This window comes from Crinia signifera, chromosome 5, assembly GCF_055691185.1.
Source record: "Crinia signifera chromosome 5, ASM5569118v1, whole genome shotgun sequence".
NCBI classification, from domain to species: Eukaryota; Metazoa; Chordata; class Amphibia; order Anura; family Myobatrachidae; genus Crinia; species Crinia signifera.
In genome coordinates, this window is record NC_139221.1 from 82277400 (window position 1) to 82298831 (window position 21432).

The 21432-nt window shown below is 42.9% G+C and overlaps 1 protein-coding gene across 1 annotated transcript in view; it reads right to left on the reverse strand.

The window, feature by feature from the left end:
- Positions 1-14388, reverse strand: part of YES1 (YES proto-oncogene 1, Src family tyrosine kinase) — a 60826-nt gene extending 46438 nt beyond the window's left edge. Inside the window, exon 1 of the mRNA XM_083187554.1 lies at positions 13879-14388. The gene's annotated coding sequence lies outside the window, so the exon portion shown is untranslated. The remainder of the gene's footprint in view (positions 1-13878) is intronic.
- Positions 14389-21432: the final 7044 nt, after the last annotated feature.

The following is a 21432-nucleotide window of genomic DNA, read 5'->3' on the forward strand; positions in this document are numbered from 1 at the left end:
TATTTTTCTCCCCTCACAGAAACATAAAAAAGGTAAAACAAAGCAAGTAGAAGGAGCCTTCTTGCCGCTGGAAAGAAAATGATCTTGCAGGACTGCACGGATAGCAAATATTTCTAATAACCCTTTTTGAGCAAATGTAACTTTTTATTTAGAAAACAGACAAAAGGTGGAAAAGCTTTTTAACAGTATGGATATCTTATACCCCTTTCACACCAGCCTAATTTCCCAGGTTCCAACTAGCACTGGTTTTGAACATTTGCTGGGATTTCAACCCTGCTATGGAGCAGGGTTGTTCCTGGGTTCAACCCAGGGTCCTGGCCGGTGTGAAAGGGGTAGGGGGTACTAACCCGGGTTGCTGGTCCACGATGTGGGTTGTCAGGCTAGGGATCGACACAGGTGCAGATGACCAGACAGTTGGCGGATGAAGATGGCGCAGCTCTCCTGCACCCTCCATCTGACCGGTCATCTATGCATGCCACCTGTGTGGATCACCGGCCTTCACCAAGGACCAGCAACCCAGGGTGAGTACTGTTCACCGGCCCCCACTGCTATCCCAGCTCCTGCCTACCTCATGCCTCCTCCCCACACCATAAAATGCAGGGACTTTTCTGGTGTGAAAAGAGGCCAACCCGGGAATGCCCCGGCATGATCCCTGGGCCGAATTCCGAGGTGGGTCATTTTCTGGTGTGAAATGGGTATAATATAGACACCCTCCCTTTGACAACCAGAGAACAAGTTCATTACAGCCTTTATTAATACCACCTGGGTGCGCAAGATACACCATACCTTCCAACTGGCCTGATTTTCAGGGGACATAGGGTGTGGCCTTGTGGGAGTGACACAATTTATAGGCCATGCCCCCTGACCAGTAGGCCACACAAAAGATATGTCAGACAAACAAAACAAACATTAAAAGTGTGTATTCTTGAACTCAGTGTCCCCCCGACATTTTGAAACATGCCAAAATAGTGACCCGGCAGGCATGTAATTTGTGGGACTAGAATATGTGGTCCTTGATATAAGCGCGGGTAATAGGGATATTCTGCTTTTTAAAAAAGAATCACTCTGGATGTATTCTGTAAATACATTATTACATCCTTTTTAGGTAAATAATACTGTATTCCAAAAACTTATTTAAAAAAAAAAAAAAAAACATTAATTTGTTTCTTATAACTATTTGCATTATGTCATGTTATTTATAATACAGGTCGAGTATCCCGTATCCGAATATCCGTTATCCAAATTATTCCGAAATACGGACATTCCAGAAAGTGAAAAAAAAAAATTTTTTTGCTAAAAACTCACTGGAGACATTTGTAACAGCATCACTTAGGACATGATATGTAACTGGCATTATATATGTGCAAGACAATGATTGCTTGGCATTCAAATTCAGTGCTGAGATAGTACACACATTTTGTTTCACGTTTTGAAACCTTGTTTTTTGAACAATTAAAATATATTTGTGTGTATTTTATGTGGTAATAAAATATATTTGTGTGTATATTATGTGTTTATACAGCATAAATGCAAGATACTTCAAAATACATCATTGAAATATTAAAATATTCCGAAATACGGAATAATCCGTTATCCAAAATTCTCCTGGTCCCGAGCATTTTGGATAAGGGATACTCAACCTGTATATATTTATATTATATGTGTATGTATATTTTTTATGCATTCAATGTGGAGAATGCTGAGTTTTTCAGATGTTTTTAGGGATATATAATGATTTAATGTGCAAAGGTTGCTATGGGTAACTACGATAGACAGAATCTTTTAGGTTTAATGATCCCAGAAGGATTTGACAATTGCACCTGAGATCGGGTAGATAGAGGCTACTGACTGATGCTAGGCCAGCCCGCTGACAAAGTCTTCATGATGAAACGCGTAGGAGCGTGGCCTAGCATAGTTGTGGATGTGGAGCCTAAGTGAGTGTAACCAGCTCCGATATTTGTAAGGTGCAGCACACAGATTTCATGCTGTATAATGGCAGTGCTTGGTACAAGACTTCAACCATTTTTCTTTTTATGTGTGTGCAATAAACATTCTTTTTACAATTGATATTTGCACTATGGAGTGCCAGTTTCTGTTGTTTTAGAGAATATATATATATATATATATATATATATATATATATATATATATATATATATATATATATATATATATATATATATATATATATATATATACATATATACACATACACACACACACACACACACACACACCACTCGACAAAACCAAATCACACCTCAATAGAAAAGTGAAAGCAAACTGGTTTGTTTTAAACTAGCTGTATATGGAGAAAGGGAACTGTAAAGACAGAGAATAAAAGGTAGGAGCAGATAGACTCACAGGCTTTTAACTAGAGTGCCCATAATTTGTGTGTGATACATAATTTCTCATATAGGAAACATCAAAATAGTGCCATTATATGCTACTATAATACAGATTGCCGGGCCAATCATCACATGAGATATCTGTGGCGAATGGCACTATGCAGTTGCCACACGCGTGCGCCTAATTCACACCCGCAGCTCATAGAAATGCTATAATTGCAGTTGCACAGTGGTGACATTGCCGTGGTAAAACCCGGCACGAGTGCTGTGGTGCAGCAACGATGAGCACGGTTATATATGATGTATGTCTTATTGGGGCATACACAGGGGGCAATTTAAGCCTAATTTCTAAACGATCTGACTAGATCGCTTAGAAATAAAGCATGGCACACTGTGTGTAATAGCAATGTGTGGACCCACCCATCAGCATCGCCCGCACACATAGACAGCGCATGCAATGTCTATCCTGCTAGATGACAGCGTTGTGTCTAGTAAAACACTGCTCAGCACACATCACAGATGCATCACTTGTGTGCCGTGTGCTTAAGCACCTTGCTCAGCACAGAGGCGGAGTCACCCTGTGTGTACAGGGCTTTTATGTCTTTATCCAAATTGATATTTGATATTACATTATGTGTTCTTATGAAACCCATGTTTTTTTATTTTTTTATTAGAATTAAAAAAATAAATAAAAAAAGTCTACATCTTCATTTTGCCTGCACAGTAAACTCATGCGCAACACATTCAGTGCCAGATTCTGATCCTTGTGTTCTCCTGAAAGAGGATTTTCCTATAATGTTGTTTCATGCTTCAGCAGCAGCCATCTTTCCTGGATGCCTATTGTCTTTCTTGTTCAAACAGAAACTTGGACAAGGAGGAAGGAAGTTCTGGTAATGGAAACAACAGAGAATTTCCCAAGACTTCTTAGCATTCCTCTGCTTCATGTGTACTAACATAAAAGTATATGGAAGCAAAGGAAAACTTTAAAAAACAAAAGCACGCAATTAAAGAAAATCGAATGCATAAAATCGTTACAGTCATGGTCAATAGACACCACTGGGAGACCAGAATCCAAAACCGTAGGCCATCCCTGTTATAGTAACACATATATAAGGAATTAAAACATGAATTCTTAATTCCTCATCAGAGAGCAAATACACAATTATTACCGCATTGCTATTGCATTTTGTAAGAATAATTGTTCACACATGCACTGACCGATTTATCGGACAGCGATTTTCACATCATTGCTCATGCCGAGCAATGATGTGAAAATCGCTGGCCTTAGTGTATATTCACCTTAACTTTAATAGGCACACCTTCCCTCCCGTACTTTGTGTTGACCCGTGACAAAAAATTCCTAACAAAATCCAAATTAAATGTAGGATGCAATCAAATAGATCATGCAAAATGCCAAAAGTTAGCTGACTATATTTTAGAGCCACTGCATGCATCGATCTTTTTAGATTACCGGTAGATTTTATTTTCCACAAACAATGTTGTGTCTTCAAAACAAAAGTTAGAGGAAAACTGTTGATAGCTGGTCTGAGCCAAATGGGAAAATAAACACTATTCAAACACAGACGGAAAACTGGGCGTCCAAGTAAAGAGTAAACAGAGCCTGGGCGGAAACAAAAGCATAAAGCTACAATATAAACAAGGTGTAACCAGGAATCGTTCTCAAACAAGAAATATACTCAAACGAAATAAAGCACACTTGAGAAGTACCATATATAAGAAAATACAGCTCTGTTCTACTATCAGACTTTTACACTCAGAGTCAGAAGAAACAAAACTGAATCAATCAGCATACAGAGCGGTAGTAGAGCAGGAAGACGATCAGGAACGCCACATCCTGTTAGGCTGAAGGGCATAAAGTCACATTGTCAACAGATAACACGTCGACATGCATAATATCAACATCTGAATTATTTGCCATTTTCCAAAAGCCAGCGGATCCCTGCCCGTACTCTGTCAGCCATAGAGCCCCAATATGCTTGGGAGTACAGCCATCATTATTCACCGCTATCCTTGGTGCAATAGATCGGTCTAAAATCAGCTGGAGCTTTACCTTAGAGAGGCCCTACTTCAGCATGGATCGCTAATCAGAGAACTTGCAAATAGACAGATTTTGGAATGATGCATACGTACCCTATGGGTGCAGTGTCAGGAGGGAGAGAATACCCTTTCTGGGCTTCTCCACCTGCTCCCACCCCCATAGTCATGGTCTGTCTGCCTCCAGGGCCTTTTGCCCCACAGCTCCAGCCCCCATAGTGTATGGTTATTTACTGTTGGCTGGCCCCTCCTCTTCCCCCTCCAGCGGTTGTCCTCCAACAGCACCCCCTGACCTCCGCACAATTCCAGCGGAGTTCAGATGAAAATGAACTCTAGAATGTGCACTGGGATCCAGAAGATTTCATGGTTGTGTATGATCCTGTTTGTGGGATATCTGTCATTAGGTAGGTGGTGAGGAGGGTCAGTCCAGATGTTCCAAATTGAAATATCTTGCCTCCCCCCCAACAAAAAAAGGTTTTGGTGCTCCTAAATACAAACCTTTTTTTGTTATAAGAAAAAAAAAAAACAGTTGCTCAGCCAAAAAGGTCATTTTAGCCTTCAAAGATGTACATGCAACTTTTTGATATTTTAGTGAGCACTGAGCAGTAAAAGCCTTCAGCTCGCCACACCCCTCTGTATACTCTTTCAGCATTGCTGCTATTTAGAAAAACAGAACACACAAAAGGTCAACATCTGACATTGTGAAATTTCAGGGTTACAATATATCTGTTATCAGAGTGTTTAACAGTAAAAAATGTCCAGCAATGAGGTCATCATGGAATCTGGGAAGTGGTAATTATGAGAAGTGGCCAAGAATGTAACTATCTTGGAAGTAACCTACACTTTGCACTGTTATTTAAGAACATTTGAATATTGTGCTGTCAAAGGTTTTAGGCAGGAGTGGAAACATGCTACAAAGTAAGAATACTTTCAACTATACAAGTGTTTAATAGTTTATGTTCTTTGTATTTTGACAATTAATAAAAAAATAAACAGAAGACAAATTTAAATGTTTTGGTTTAAAAAAGAAAGAAAAAAAAAAAAAAAGGAAGAATCCGGTTTGTTATGATAATACTGTGAAACATTGCTATGTATAAGAAACTGATTAACCATGTTTTACTGCTTTCTAACATTTAGGGGGGTAATCAATCTCCTGCCGGTATTCCCGACAGGGTAAATAGCGGCCGGGCCCTAGTCAATGTGGTCTTCCCCGACAGCATTGAACAGGGATCTCGGCAGAACAGGCCCGAATTTAGAAGCCGTTGGGCCCCTTCTGCTGTCGATTGTCGGGATCCCGGCCTCAGCTTGACTATCCACAGGCATATCTCAAGGCCACGCCCCCTTTTAGGCATCCGGCAGGTGGGACTTTGAATCCCGTCTGCCGATTTCAGCCAGCCGAGAACGGGACAGGGTCAAGACTGTTGGGCTAGTCCAACAGTCATGACCCTGGATTGAATATCCCCCAGTTGAATATCCCCCTAACAATCCAAAGTTAATAGGCTTTGAAGTTATTTATTTGGAATCTTTCAATAAAACCAATTTTAGGCTAAAACATAATTAAAACATGCAAGTACTTTTCAGAGTACATGCAGGTACTTTTCAACACACAAAAAAAGATTTAAGCATTGGCACTGGATGTGTAACTGGCATTAAACATTTTTAATAAAAAAAAAAAAAAACACTAGTTTAGATGCCTTTTCAGTTCCCAGTCTGTTTCAAAGTTCGAATGAACTAAACCAAAAGAAGGAAAAATTTCTACAATAGTTAAAGACAATTGAGCAGTCAGAAGTTGTTCAATAATGGTAAATACATTAGAATTAACGAATGCTGGTGTAGAAGCTTGATGCTAGCAGACTTAGCACCTCTTCTCTGATTCACATCCCTCTATCTTTGTTGTGTGTGTGCGCGCAATTTAATGCATTGGTTCAGCTTACTAAAGTGGTGTACACATGGGCTGTAGCAGGGAGATTTTGACTAAGCGATTTTGCTAGTCAAAATCTCCCAGTCGCTGCCGGAGGGAAGCCAGCGGCTATCCTCAGCAGCAGCCAGTGTGTACAGCCGAATAGACACTGCGACGTCTGGTTTTGCCTGCAATGTCTATTTGGCTGGATGATAGCGACGCGGAGGGGCCACGCATTGCCTACTGTGTACACACGGGTTATTCAGGGACACATTCTAAGCTATTTTGACAATGTAGTCATAGTTGCTTCAATGAATCACCCAGTGTGTACACGGATTTAGATTAAGACCACACACAACAAGCAAGGAAACGTTTTTTTTTTTGTTTTTTAAACCATTTGGTTTAAACCAGCCAATCCTGCTTGGAACCATAATAGCAGATATGCTTGTTATGTGAAGATCTTGATGCACAACTTGCCTAACACTTTATTGTCAAGGTTTACCAGTTCTGCCATCATTCGAACAATTTTCTTAATCTTTTTCCACATCTATTGTTTTTGATGTAGGCGGCCTTCTGGGGCGTTCATCTTCCACATTATGGTCATTAAATATTTTGTGCCACTCAGACGTGCATATGATATACACTCTGCAAAACCAATTTGGTATAGTCCAAGGTCAAGGTTCCCGGCTTCCTTTTAAACGCACGCAATAGGATTAATTTATTTATTCAGTACAGTCTTGTTATTTAATAGCCAAAGCTCGTATATTTACTCGGGAGTATAATGTATATAAAATTCCCTTGCCTGAAGTCCTAGTGCAGAGCTTAATCATGAAAACCTAAGAACAGCAAAACTAAAATTAGTTATGTGAAAAGCTCCAGACAAAAAACAGGGGTCTGTTTCATTGGTAGATGCAAATCTAATAATTTGCATACAATACTGATGGTGAGAGATCAGCACATGCACCTTCCAATGCGTTGCCCTGCCAGAGGAGTTCTGTTGCCCATTCCGAGTAAGCTTGGTTTTGTTGATGGAGTGATGTCGGTCCAATGCTGCTTCTTTGGACACTCATCATACAAACTTTGAAAAAGATTTGATGTTTTCATTAAGTAAGAGCCTGCTTTCTTGGCCTAAACCAGTGGTACCCAAACTCTTTTGAATCACGACACAATAGAGCAGTGGTTCTAATACTCATTCCTCATGATCCCACACAGTTCACATTTTCCAGGTCACCCGGCAGTGATTATTAAAATAAGTCACAAATACTAATTACGGAGTGATCACTTTACAATCTATGGAGTCCTAGTGGAGATAGAGTGCTTTACAGTATAAATACAATTATTATTATTCCCTGCTTGTGTGTGTGTGTGTGTGTGTGTGTTAGTGATTAATGAGTGCACTTGTGCAGCAGCTAGGTTGTCTGGAAACTTGGTAGCTCTCGAGGACTGCAGTTGGCTACCACTGCTATGAGACAATACACAATTTAGGCTGAAAAAGCATTGGGTGCGAAAGATGGACACTTATGCCAATTTTGCTCCAAAGTTATTTTTTCCCCAGCTATCCAATTTGGACACCCAAAAAGAGAAAAAACAGTTTTCCCCTAAAAACACAGTTTCTGTAAATCCTGTGTGTTTTTGCTTGAAAAAGCCCTGCCTTGGATGAAAAGAGGGCTGTTTTAGGGGATCTTTGTTCACCTGTCAGAGGCAAGTGTTACGAAAGCTGCAGCACGTGTCGGTTTATTGGAGATAATTGAATAGCTCACAGGAGCGCATATAAGCCATAGTGTGCAATGACCACCTTTTTTTCAATAGGTTTAACAAAAAAAAACATCCATGCACCTTTCTATGAAGTTATAGCTTTGAGACCATTTCAGATTTGTACACATAAATACGCAGCTGCAACATCGCAAGTGAAGCAGCCATCCTAATAATTGATCAGCAGAGCCATCACCAAGCCCTCAACTACTGTGTACACATATCATCAATTGGGCCATATCTAAATGAGGAACATCAGCTCCCAAGTGAGTCTATGATCATGAAGTTTGGCTGTGGCAGTAGTGATGTTGGTGCCATGTTTCTCTATGTATAGGTTCACAACTGAAGGCAGAAACATGACCCGAAAACTTCAGTGATAGGCCTGTGTTTTTCTACCACTCCCCCATTACCTCCCCAAAATGGTCCATTCCTAGAAATCACTCTACAAATAAATCCTTAAAGTGATTAGCATTGCAAAAGGTATCTGGGCGAGTGCACAGTGTGGTCGCGGTGCATGCACAGTCCAATGATAATCACTGAACTGCAGGTGCATAGACACTGTACAAATCGGAATCTGGCCATTTGTCACTATGGAAGCCAATCGCACACAATTTATGGAAACCTAGCATTGAATTCCCCTCCTGCCCTCTCTGTTATCCATCTCCCCCATTCTGTCCTCCCTGCGATTCTTCACCTGATATCCATCTTTTCTTCGACTACCCTAGTATCTATCTTCCTCATGCCGTTTCCATTTCACCAACCTAAAGCCGTGTACACACGGTGCGATTCTGGCTTATGGACAATTGTATCTTAACTGATTTTGAGTAACTGCATTAAAAATGTGACTATTTTTCTATTTGACCCTACTTTTCTATTTGGTGCATCGGCATAGAATGTGACGGAATACTGTGAGATTTAATATCGGTGGGTGCTGGCATCATATGGCGGGTACGGAGGGACGGCACAGGGAGGGAGCGGGGACCATGCTGCATTGAGCAGCATGCCCCTCTTTTTGAGATAGGGACTGTGTAGCACAGAACCTATTTCTACATTTCATTCCGATGCTACCCACTGGGATCAGGTGCTGCATAGCACGGTGCAATTTGCACTATATAGTCAAAAGCAATAGTGTACACAGCATTAGCCACTATCACATTGCAGCGGTCAGAAAACGTATTTTACCGGTGGGCACGTTATCTAGTCCCGGTAGACCAGGCTCAGATGCAGTTGAAGAGCTTGAGTCTTGTGATACCAGTTGCTTTCAGTCAACGCTTGGCTGACAGCTTTCCGCACTGTGATGTCACCGCTTAGTGTGCTTCTAGCCTCTCAGTGACTGCGAGCAACTGCATCATAGGACTACTATGGATCTATTATATGGGCACATGTGAGAACCTGCGACAGGAACCAATGTATTATCCCACTAAACCCACAGCGTGTTTTGAATCTTGTAATGCCAAGGATTTACATTTTTAGAATCCAAGGTACCTGTGAAACTTAAAAATGATGGGAACTCACTAACATCAGTCATCATACACAATGAACATACTTCATTTTCATTAATGTGTCCACTGTCGTGTCAAACAACTTCAATCAAGGTATGGAATTTTTTGTACAGAGCTTACAACTTTTATTTTAGCTTAGAACAGAACAGACCAAAATAACAGTATTTGTTTTGACAACGCAGCCTGCAATTTTTCCCATTTTTTCAGATAGCATATTTCAATATCATTTGAATGAAACACAACAGAACACAGACACATGTTCCACAGATGCTTAGTTCAGTGGTTCTTAAACTGGGTGTTGTAGCACAATGGGAATCCTCAGGGCACTGGGTTGGTGGTCCAGAACCAAGTGAAATCATTTGTTTATCACTTGTGGCTTCCAATCAAAAACATACAGACAAAAAAAAAAAAAGGCGAATCTGCCCTCCACCACATAACTGAACCTAAGAACGACAAACAGAATTTACTTAATTTAACAATTTTTGCTTAATATCTCAATAAAAAAAAAAAACTTTTGGCTTGCCGTGAAAACTTAATTCACACAAAGGTACCTACAGTACCTTATATTTGTCTGGTGTAGTGTCCCGCTAGGATGTGGGCAGGGGGCTGAGGTGTAGGCACAGTATCACAGCGCATGTCAAAAAAGTGTGTGTTTGAGGAGTGTGTGATCAGACTGTCGGCAGCGCCATGACGCTTGGGGGTGTGCCAAGCACTTACAGAGGTGGTGGGCTCCCCCCCCCACAGTATGAATAAATGCTGCAAGCAAGAATGCAGCATCTATTCAAGCACTTATCAACTCTACACAGTGCAAGTTAGTGCAAATTGCACTGTGTTTTGCGCACCCGATCACGATTCGATTCTTAGCTCTAAGGCATTAAAATCAAACTGCAGAATAGTCTACAGCATTTCTGCTACTTCAGTATCTCAAAATGAGGGCCATGCTGCTTTATTACATCACATTGCTGGGACACAACATTGTTCAGGTATGTACTAAGGTTTACTTTTACCTGTCAGGTGTCTGTTACCTAATGCTGCAATTTAATACATTGAACTTTTTGTTCTGTGTCAGGACATAGATGTATTAGCAGGAATGAGATCTTTACTCAGAAAACTGGACCCACCATCAAAGCCACTGCCCTGAAGGTTTACAGAATAATACAATCAATCAGTGAAACTTGATAACGAACTTAAGGAACTTGATTGAAGCATAAAAATCTGTAAAGCACTTAAACATGGTTTCTGCAAGGACACATCAATGTCTAAACATTGCACCTTGGGACTCTGACGGTTAGTATACCCACTGTTAAAACCCCGACAGTCGGGATCCTGACTTACAGGAGCTATTCTCCCTCATGGGGCTCCATGACCCCCCGTAGAGGGAGAAAAGCACCTGTAGCTCGAGCCACAGGAGTCCGCAAGGGTCTTTGTTGCGCTTGCCCTGCTGTCCGAGTACAGGCAATCGGGATTCCAATGTCAGTCTACTGACTGTAGGAATCCTGACTGTCGTAGCCTCATACCACATCCATTTGAAGATGTACGTAAACCGCATGACTTACATACATCTCCGATGGAGGTACAGATGGAGCCGCTCCCATCCCACCATACCATGATAGCGCCAGCCCGTAAACAGGGTATTCGCACGTTGGAGATGCTCGCACATGCCATTCATGGCAATGAATACTCGCACGTCCGCTGGCCCTGCACTCCGCTAGCAGGCACCAGATCCTGAAATCTCACATGCTGGCTGAAAGGGGGAGAATAGTTGCATCTGTGTGCCTGCACATCAATAGCCCTGTCTGCAGAATAGGTCCTGCGCAGTTTCACGTCATGCTCCTAGATCCCAACATTTGGGTGCTGGGGTGGGCGGAGCGGGGCAGCGTTCCCAGAAATGGAGGACATTCTGGGACGGTGAGGCCAGCGGTTCTGTCTGTGGGCGCAGTTTTCCTGGCCTCTGCATCGTGAACATCCTGGGGTCATCCTGCGCAACGTGAGGATGGCCAATATTCACACAAGTGATCTGACGCAGCAGCGCATCCTACAAGCATGCAAGGATGTGTATATTTACACAAGATGCCTCCTGCTGCTTTCCAATGTTTTCATACAGCTGTTGCTATACGAACTGCGTCCACCTCTCAATCAGGATACAAGTTTCATAAATACAGTAGGTCGTCTTGATAAAAAAAAAAAAAAAATATATATATATATATATATATATATATATATATATATATATATATATATATATATATATATATATATATATATATATATATATATATATATATATATATATATATATATATATATATATATATATATATATATATATGTTAGTTTTGGATAGGGGGCGCCACTTGTGCTGGATGTATATTCCTCAAACAATAATATTCCCTTATAATATAGAGGGTGTCAGCCTATCTTTAAGTAAGAGCGATGGTATGTCACTCACGAGTAAATAGGTAAAAATGAAAAAAGATATTGGCGACTAATTATTGTAAATAAGATAATTTGAATAAAAAATAAATATTTAATAGGATGACAATAAAACAATATAAGTAGAAGGACAATTGTATACCAATGGACATATGATTACACAGTAAAAAGCTGGTATTCAAGATATACAGATGTAAAAACAATAATAGGTAGGAAATAGGGTGAGGATATATATAAAAAAAGGGGGATTTTTTCTTATAAAAAAAAAAAAAAAAAAAAAGTAAAATAAAAAAAAAATATATTTTTTTTAAATATGAAGAATACTGAAAAGATATATAAAAAAGTTCTTAACTTTTGCAGTGATAGGAGGTAGGTAGCCCAACGCGTTTCGTCGTAGTGACTTGAAGAAGTCACTACGACGAAACGCGTTGGGCTACCTACCTCCTATCACTGCAAAAGTTAAGAACTTTTTTATATATCTTTTCAGTATTCTTCATATTTAAAAAAAAATATTTTTTTTTTTTATTTTACTTTTTTTTTTTTTTTATATAAGAAAAAATCCCCCTTTTTTTATATATATCCTCACCCTATTTCCTACCTATTATTGTTTTTACATCTGTATATCTTGAATACCAGCTTTTTACTGTGTAATCATATGTCCATTGGTATACAATTGTCCTTCTACTTATATTGTTTTATTGTCATCCTATTAAATATTTATTTTTTATTCAAATTATCTTATTTACAATAATTAGTCGCCAATATCTTTTTTCATTTTTACATATATATATATATATATATATATATATTCTACCAAGATCGAAATCTTAGTGATAAAAGCAGAAAAGTTAGAATATTTCTAGATACCGTACTACCATGCAAACATTATAGAACCTCATGTACACACATTATATACAGTATTACACACAAACATTTTCATGCTGTCCTCTTCAATCATTCTGAGAATAAAGAGGCCACTGAGTCTCTCCAAACAGTTGTTCTCAGCTATCAGCAGACAGGACAGCCGGCCATTTGTATGAAGGGATGGGAGAGGGAGGGCAGGGGAGCTTGTGAATGAATTCCTTCCCTCCTCCTTCTCTATGACTATTCATGTGGAAGAGGGTCAAAAGCAGGATTACAGGATTTATTTCCTCTCCCAACACACAACACTATTAACCTCTTCAGGCACATAAACAAAACCCCCTAGTCACCAATTATCGGTATGTGGGGCCTAATGAGGAGAAAGTGGCTGCATATCACTTATCCTATCACAGGCTGTATAATAACCACCCTAATATCTCACACACTGGTCTGCAATATACCCCTAAGAGCATTTCTCCCTTCTCAGGCCATGCACCCCTTCCCTAGCTGGCACCAGGCCTCCCTCTGCCATACAAGCTGTTGGAACTGCCATGACAACAGTGATAAGATAAAGGGATACCATATAGTAAGGAGACAGGTACAGTATGGCTGGTGAGGGGCACTGAGACCTGGGACAGATGGTGTGGCATGGCCTGTAAGTAACAGCCCTGACAGGCCTCGGGCACAGGGCACCACATTGACACACAAACTACACTAAACGGTACAAAAGTTGCCCTGAAGTTCTGCCCCTGCCCTGCCAGCTGTGTCCCCTTCCCGAGCACACGCCGCCTCCATGAGTCACCGGCCGGACTCCGGGACCTGGGGAGGCTGCTTTCCTGAGGGCTGGGGCAGGAAGGAAGAGCAGGGAAGGGGTGGGATGCATGGCCTAGTCTCGGGATTTCCCGATCCCAGCACAGCAGCACACAGGAACAATAACACAGGAACACACACAGAACATGCGAGGGACACACGTACATATATGCAGGTCACACATAAGCGTGGCCCGGGGCCGGGGCTCTCCTCTTACCTGCCGGATCCACTGCCAGACCAGCACATAAGTTACTTGTTCCTGAGAGGAATCAGAGACCCGGGTGGTGAGGATGATAAGGAGGAGGGGGAGTGGGGTGTCTGCCTCCCTCGCTCACTCTCGCAGGGAGTCGGTGGCCATCGGAAGACGGTGATCGGGGGGAGGGCAGCGGCGGCGGTCACTCCATGCTGCTCCTGCAGCCCTGTATCATGCACTTTGATCTCTTTCCTCCTCCTCCTCCTGCACAAATCAGAGGCTGATCCATCCAGGGTCCGATCCTGTGATCTCTCCCCCCCTCCTCGCTCAGCGGCTCTCCAGTCCCGGGGGCGGAGTGCAGGAGGAGGAGAGGCGGGCGTGATGATGAGCAGTCACTGGTGGTGATGGTGCAGCAGGAGGCACAGAGGCAGGGTCACACTGTACAGCAGTAGGCACGGAGGCAGGGTCACACCGAACAACAGAGCAGCAGGCACTGGCAGTGGTGGCATGAAGGTGCTGTGAGTGCAGCTCTTGCCCCTGTGCTGCACTGCTGTACTCCCGGCAGCACCAGGAGGGATGGAATGTATAGTAAACATGGGGTATGGGTAAAATCCGGAATCGGATAAGACACCGGAATGCCGGACTGGACATCAAACTCTGCATTCCGGAGCTTGTAGTATCCGGTCCGGGGGTGTCCTGTCCGGGGGTGCTCCATCTGATGAGGCTGCTCTCGCACCTGTCACCTGGGAGAGGAGAGGGGGGAGAATACAGCCTCACCGCATGGTCCGGGGGTGTAATAAAAACTGGAACGGTCCAGACCACACGGGGAGGCTGTAATCTCCCCTTCCCCATGTCCCTGGTGTGAGCAATCACAGGCATCCCCCCGGACAAGACACCACCTGCATGGGACACCCCTCGGACCAGACACTATAAGCCCTGGAATGCAGAGTTTGATGTCTGGTCCGGCGTTCCGGTGTCTTATCCGGGTCCGGTTTTTACTTAGTCCCGTAAACATGCCCGGCAACATGGCTGCCTGTGCTGTGTGGCAGGGAGGGGGTAGGGTTGTGACTGGCTCACAACTGCTACTGTTCCTCTGGTCTGATGTTGTGTATTGATTTACAAATATTACACACTTTAAAAGTCAACAAGTTATTATACCTCATGGGGCCTTATTCAGACGTGATCGCTGCTGAGCGAATTAGCAGCAGCCAGCAATCAGGTAGTTGCCACCATGCCATAGTAAAATCCTGTCTTGCAAATGAATGTGTACGATGTGCGAATAGATGTGTACGGCTAGCCAAGAATTCACAGCCGAGCGGAAATTACCAAAATCCTCACCACATGATTTTTCCACAGGTCACCACTCATCGCAAGCGAGGGATAGCCATGGAATACAGGCATATCGGGCCTGGAGCTGATGTCGCACACCCTCCACGAAATGCTTCGGCACGCCTGCTTTTTCTCTGAATCTCCCAGCGTTTTTTTGGGCACGCCTTGTGTTTTTCATAACACACCCATTTAACGTCCGCTTACCACCCCCAGACGCTTACTTCCTGTCAATCACCTTGCGAACGGCAAGTGAAGGGTAAAAAAATCATGAATTCTTCACTAGCGTCTGTCACACACACGCATTGAGGCCCATACACAGGCACAGGCCCTTATTCAGATCTGATCGCAGTACAAATATGTTCTCAAAATAGCCAAATCCATGTGCGCTGCAGGTGGGGCAGATGTAACATGTGCAGAGAGAGTTAAATTGTGCATGTGCAGGGCTTCTGAGCAGGCGCCTTTGGAGACTTGCATAGTCTCCATGGCGCTTGCTCAGGGGTGAGGGGTGCATTCACATGGCTGGCGGACGGCATTTAAAAGCTCACTGAGCAGCGAACTGCTGCTGCTTAGCGAGCCAACCAGAATTACCCCCCTAATGGCTGAAACGCCTACTGGGTGGCTGCCAGCAGGTTATTTTCCAGCAGCCACCAATCTCAGATGGCCCTCCCATCCCCTTTGCACTTTCTGATCCTTCCTCGGTATGTGTAGCCTGGGGGCACATCTAAATAGCAGCAAGAGAGGAGTAGCCACAGGTGAATTCAGAGTTGCCTCCTAATGTTTATAATCGGTGGCTGTAGAGATTAACAGCCCCTACATGTGGACCCAATGGTGGAAATTGGTACTTGTTTCCTAGCACGGCGCCCATCGTGGGTCATCGCATACCCGTTGGACACGACCGACGCGATTTTTAGCCTTTTTCCCGACAATTAAAAAATCGCGTCCATCGCATACCTTAACTTAAGGTATGCGATGCGACCGACGCAATTTAACATTGAATGCATTGTATTGAATGTTAAATTCCTATGTAAAATCGGGTCCATTGTATGCCATTATAATGGCATACAATGCGACCGATGCGATGGACCCGATTTTACATAAGGAACAATGTTAAATGGCCCAATGGACCCAATTTTTTTATTGTATACCCACCCTGATGGGTAATTTGTATGTCAAATGCCCCCCCATTGTTAACGCCATCCCACTATGAACGGCAACCCGAAGTGTGGCGAGCGGCGGCGGTACGCATCCTCCGACCTTTTCATACCCCCACTATCCACGTCGGCATGGAGTTGATCTTATATAGTGTGGCGAGCGCAGTGAGCCACCGAGCCCGAAGCGTGGCGAGCCGACGCGTAATACCTGTGAAGTAATGCGTGTCCCCTCGCGGGGCTCGCCACACTTTGGGCTCGCTGCGCTCGCCACACTATATAAAATCAACTCCACCCGACGTGGATAGTGGGGGTATGAAAAGGTCGGAGGATGCGTACCACCGCCCCTCGCGGGCTCGCTATGCTCGCCACGCTTCAATTTGCGTAAGGCTCCGCTGATTTTTTTAAACCAGCCCAAGGGCTGAGCCTGGTTCCCAAAATACGGGAGACAAAATCAATAGTGGTCACCCGTATTTTAAGAACTAGGCCCAACCAGCCAGCAGGGTAATGTCACAGCCGAGGGCTGTCACTTATTATATAAGGTCCCGCAACCAAAACATTAACCCTACCGTCCAGTCAGCCTGGGCAGGGGTCCTGGGGGAGTGGGGACCCCCCTCAACGAAGTGGTCCCCCCCCTCCAGAACTTACCTGTCAGGGCTGAAACCTGGTGCTGTCCCCGGTACCGCTGAGCTGTGGGTCCCGAGCTCATTCAAGTGTAAAAAATAGAAAAACCATTGGGTTTTGCTGTGGAACTATAAGTCCCAGCAAGTCTGGAATGCATGCTGGGACTTGGAGAAACACAAGTCCCAGCATGGGGCCCATCAATGGGCTTGCTGGGACTCTTAGTTCCACAGAACTAAAAGGTAGAAGGCAGAGCCCAATGTACATAATACATTGCACTTACTAGTCCCGATAGAGGTTGTGGAGAGGCCATGTGATGCAGAAGCTGGCTAACAGCTTATAACCTCAGATTGGCAGCACAAGGACCTGGGCAGCAGGTAAAGCTTTACCGGACTATTATTGCCACCACTGCTTTAGGACTTGCGTTGATTACCAACATGTTGGGGGTAATTCAGACTTGAACTCATGCCTGCACTGCCCTGCTCCAGTGAAATCACACCTTGCAATGTGCTAATTCATAGGTCTGAATCGGGCCCTTTGGCAAATTGTGTTGGTTGGCAACACATTGCCATTAATAAGTGTGATAGGCACACACTTTGCCCCAATTCTGAATCTGACAATGTTGGGAGACATGTAATAAGGTTGTTCAGCCTAATTTTGGAGAAATAATTCCTCTGTATGAACCAATATACTGTCATGGTTGGGCTCAGGAGCCTTTAAAGAGCAAATAAGAATAGTCTCATCGGGTAGCTTTGAGCAGAAGCTCACCAGTTTTATTAGTGTAATCACTAGTATCAAATGTGATTTTAAAGGAAGGAAATTATATATTAGCAATACACACTGTACCCACAGAAATTGCTGATATAGCCTGCTAGTAAGGTACACAGTCTGGCAGCCATTGATGATGATGATAATTAACATGTTTGGCTGTTCGTGGTACAAAATTGTCTGTTTCCCATTTATTTTTAGCTGTAATAACGCTTTCTTAATAGAGCAGATGAATAGAGTTGTACATACACCCATTTGCGGAACGTATTTTGGGCCTGATTCAAAAATGTATACAATGCTGAGCGATTATCTGCTGACTGTATCCGCGCTAAGGTACCTTAGCGACGCCTCTCACAGTGGGGCAGATGTATTAAGCCTGGCGAAGAGATAAACTGGAGATAAAGTGGAATGAGATAACACACCAGCCAATTAGCTTCCAACTGTCATATTTCAAACACTGCTGATTGGCTGGTGTGTTATCTCCTTCCACTTTTTCTCCACTTTATCTCCAGTTTATCTCTTCGCCAGGCTTAATACATCTGCCCCAGTGAGTCTACAGTCGCAAAATGACTGACAGTCAGGGAGCCTTTGGGGGAGGCAATGGGGATTGTATGTTCTCTATCTAATGGTGGGCCTGATTCAGGTTCACTCACAAAAGTACATTTGGTTTGCTAATGGACAGAACCATATGCACAGATTTGGATGAGTTATTTTGTTTCTGTGCAGGGTAAATGCTGGCTGCTTTATTTTTACACTGAAATGTACATTTCAGTTTGAAGTACACACCCCACCCACATCTAACTCTCTCTGCACATGTTCCATCTACCCCACCGGCAGTGCACATGGTTTTGTCCATTAGCAAACCAAATGTACTTTGAAATTAACCTGAATCATCCCTGGTGTACCCTGTAGTTTCCGGTGCATCTCAATCAATCATGGCGGAGAAGTACTAATCCTTGGAATGTGATAAAGAGGAAAGAGATAAACTACCAGCAAATAAGCGCCTACAGTAAATGTAATTTTATAAACTCAGCCTGTAACAGGTGGCTGGTACTTTTCCATCTCCCTAATAACTGAAACAATAAGACATGAGTCCAGTTTTCTGTAATACAAGGCATTTCCATTCAATCAATATGCAGGCTGTATGTTGTGCATTCCTCCTAGCCTGAAGCCTCTTTAGTTGTTACTCAATATTCTCGAAGTAATCAACAATTAGCCATACAGTATGTCAAAGATTATCTCAGAGGCAAGGTGGAAACACATAGCTATTAGTTAGTAATGATATTCTTCAGGAAATGCAGCTACACAACTTAGATGAAGTTCCTTCTGAAACCCATACAGTACAATTAGACAATTATATAATGAAACTTTGGGACTGTAGTTCCCAGTGACATAGCAAATTGATTTAAAGGTACAGTTTCCTTTTCCAAGAAGTGTCACTGACGATGAGTTTTTTGACTGTGGAAGACTTGTCTACTAAAAGCAGTCTTCATAAGATAGCATGTACCGGTTTTATTTTTGGCTCCTATATTATATCCACACAAGGGCCACGTATACACATACATTCTCTCCTAACATATAATAAAGCAGTGCCCAAACAACTTGAAAAAACTAAGGATCCCTCTTATCTCAAAAAGTCGTTAGAGATCATAAGAAAGCTGAAAAGGTGCCCATTTAAGTGTGGATTTTTATAAGTGGCGCTGTTGCTCGCTGTTAACACCTTCAAGAAGATAGTAGCACCTTCTGGAAGATAATAGCTGAAATCTGATTGGTTGTTATGGGCAACATCTTAACTTCTAAAAAAAAAACCACTGAAGTAAAAGTATAATCTATACCAGTGGTTCTGAAACTTGGTCCTTAGGACTCCACACAGTTCACGTTTTCCAGGTCACCCGGCAGGTGCACAGGTGCATTCATTACTGATACCTTTTTTACACCCAAATCCTGGATCTGACCCAGTATTCAGTTCCAAGCCAGGTCGGATCCGGGATTTGCACCATTTACAGTGCGGTGCCGACCCACAGTATAAATGGGGGCGGCACTTGGAGATAACATCATGTCCAATCATCAGGACCGTCGGTTGTCGCGCTGGGGCAAGCCCAAGCTGCTGGGCTGCCCCCGTGCACCCCCCAGCCCCCATCCAAGAGGTGAATGGATGCTGCACACAGGCATCCATTCACCTCCTCCCTACCTCCGCTGCTGTCTGCACCCCCGGCTTAACCTCCATGTTGACCGCAGGATGCTGTAAACGGGAGCAGGGTCAGAAGACCCGGCGTACCCATTTACACTGCCCTCTACCCAGGTCCTGCCCATGTTCTGCCCTGGTCAAGACCTGGGTAGAAGTTCCATGTAAAGGGACACGGGTTAACCCCTTTTACATCGCCGTTGACGTTTTTTGTGGCGGTCTAAAAGGGGTATGACTGACAGGTGGAGCTAATATTTCAGTTGTGATTCTGTGAAGAGACCTACAAAACATGCACTGTGTGGGGTCCTGAGGACCGACTTTGAGAACCTGTGGTCTATAATAAATCTAATAATGTCAAAATATATTAGCACCAAACAGTATTTCCCATTATTCTTTTTTAGATATACAAAATATGTTTTTCTATCCATATTAAAATCTTTTATTATCTGCAATAAGGCCTTTTTCCTATACTCTTTCTCAGTAAGCCTTCACCTGCATTTGAAGCCTTTTGCTGTATACATACTTCTTCTTGTGGACTAATGGAATGTGAATGTGAATATGCTAACCATGCTTTCAAAAATGTCCTTCCAATGATCTCCTTCACAGAAACAGCGGAATTTGACATCTCTGAATTACCAGATAGTGAGGATTGGGCTGTGTGTCATGTAGAATTCATAGAATGTTTCATCTTCCAGATAGATGCTAGAGGGCATGTTTGTGTAGGAGGCACTGAAGGATGTCTAGTCTTCAAATAAAACATGGATTTTGTCGGTCACTCACTATGGTATTCCTTTGCCTCCCAAATACAATTGTTTCTTCTTTCCCCCCTTGTCTCCACAGCTACTTGCAATCAAAATATACATTTACGGCATAAATATTAGTTAGCAGTGGACTTCGAGCCTCTCACATCATCCTCATATCATACCCAGGCCCGGACAGGGACCAGAAATAGGCCCTGGCATTATTGAGCACACAGGCTCACCTGCAGGAGGTGGGACCCTTGCGCAGCAAAGCCACGTGCCGAAAATGGGGCATGGCCACACTGTAATGCCGTAATGCCCATTACACATTATGGAACACACTATAATTCCCATTGCACATTATGGAACACATCGTAATGCCCATTACAGAATATGACACAATCCATTATGCCCATTACACATTATGGCATTTGCACACACCATAATGCCCATTACACATTATGGAACACACCGTAATGCCCATTATAGAATATTACACAATCTATTATGCCCTTTACACATTATGGAACACACTAGAATGCCCATTACACATTATGGAACACACCATAATGCCCATTATAGAATATTACACAATCCATTATGCCCATTACACATTATGGAACACACCATAATGCCCATTAGACATTATGGAACACATCGTACTGCTTATTACAGAATATTACCCAATCCATTATGCCCATGACACATTATGGAAACACCTTCTAATATAGCCATGGAAGTGAGTGCATAGTACCAGTGGGAACACACAGATATGCATCCGCATGAT